Below are 1786 nucleotides of genomic sequence, written 5' to 3' on the forward strand. Positions count from 1 at the left end.
CGTCGAGTCAGCCCCGACTCATAGCGACCCCTCCTTGGGTTTCCGAGGCAGTATCACTACGGAAGTAGGATTGCCCAACCTTCCTTCCGAGGAGTGGCAGGTGGGTTTGAACCGCCAGCCGTCTGGTTAGCAGGCAAGTGTCTTAGCCACTATGCTACCAGAGCTCCCAAAGATACTATACACATACTATCCCTAGGTATGACTATTCTCTTCCATGTTACATGAAAGAGAATTCCTGCCTCATCAAGATCACTGTACTTATCTTTCTTCAGTAAATTTCTTCTCCCCCTCTTATTCACTAAACAAAATTTATCTTTTGAAATTTGGCCCTTTCTTGATTTGTATGGCCTACCAACAATTTCTTAATTTTCTTTTTAAGCCATTAAAATATTGCTTCCAGAGAAGAAATAGTATCTTGTTTGGTAGACAGCTGTTCTTGTGGCACAGTATTCACTGATGTTGGTAGAAGATTGCCCTGAAGTCCTTTAGGAAATCACCCATGTTTAGCCCATGTAGTTTAGGTGGGATCAATTCCTCACCCAGCTCTAGGAATAGATCCAGACTGGCCTCAGCCAATGGGTACATTCCATTTATGGTATGGTGCCTGCTTAAAGGATGGGCATCTGACTCAGAGCTCATGAGAGACACCCACCAGCTGTTCACTGGAGGAAGATGAGGCAACCTACTTCCATAAAGATTTACACTCTTGGAAACTCAATGGGAGTCATGAAGGAACTTCAGAACACAGTCTGGGACAAAGGCAGGCAGTCCTATATATGGAACTAAACCGGAAAGCATATCAGGTATTGTGGCCAGAGATACATACTGACTGAGTCAGAACTAAAGATGGAAAGGAGCAGAGCTAAGAGTTGGAGAGCAACAGAGTCCTAAAGACTAAAAACCAGACCCACTCCAGGATCTCAGTCACAGAAGTCAATAAATCCCTTTTTACATATTTGAGCTATTTTTTTTGTCATTTGCAACTGAAAGATTCCCAACTGAGAGACATCATATTTGACACCTTGACAAAGTTTACAATGCTAGCTTTTTATAACTCTGCCAGCTAAATCAGTGCAAGAGCACTACTACCACTTTAAAGTCAAGAAAACTGACCTCTAGAGAGAGTCTATACCATAGTCAAGTCACTCACATAACTATTAATTTGTAGAGCTACAACTCAAACCTGTGTCTTTTGAATCCCTGCTTTATCATAATTTTTATTTTTCTATAATCACATTATAGAAATGTCTAATATGGTTGTTCCTGCTTGTCTCAGCTTGCTAGTTCTTCATCCAAGTGATAGCTCCTTGCGGTGTAGTAAATTACTTAGTGTGGCTTTTCTACCCATAAGTCTTTGTAAACTCCAAGGTGGGATTTTCTATGAGCAACTGAGCAGCCCCTGATTGCCGAAGCTATCCACCTGGGTTATTTCTGTTGGGAGTGGCACAATACAATGTTCTGGGAGGTGCCCACTCTCTCTTACGTGCTTAGAGTTCTGATGCTGTGATTTGCTAGTTTGACCACCCTTCCGGGCTCAAAAGGAGGCCTCCTGGAGGCAGAACTCTGACTGCTGGTTGAGGAAGATGTGCTGCTGAAAGAGACACGGGCTCCTGAGACACATGTTGCTGGGAAAGAGATGCAAGAGACATGCATTGCTGAGTGAGACACCAAGGGACCAGCACTGCTGGGAAAGAGACTGTGAGAGACTCTTGGCTGAGGGACAGTGGGCTGGGAGAGAGACTGAGCATTCTTTCTGAACTTAAGTTGTAGCCTGGTGCTTCCCTAA

At 43.7% G+C, this 1786-nt stretch overlaps 1 protein-coding gene across 1 annotated transcript in view; it reads right to left on the reverse strand.

The window, feature by feature from the left end:
• Positions 1 to 1786, reverse strand: part of ADAM22 (ADAM metallopeptidase domain 22) — a 339260-nt gene that overhangs the window by 225096 nt on the left and 112378 nt on the right. The gene's annotated exons all lie outside the window — the stretch shown is intronic.

This window comes from Orycteropus afer, unplaced genomic scaffold, assembly GCF_000298275.1.
Source record: "Orycteropus afer afer isolate SDZICR_OR568_19922 unplaced genomic scaffold, OryAfe1.0 scaffold00063, whole genome shotgun sequence".
In the NCBI taxonomy this organism is placed as follows: domain Eukaryota; kingdom Metazoa; phylum Chordata; class Mammalia; order Tubulidentata; family Orycteropodidae; genus Orycteropus; species Orycteropus afer.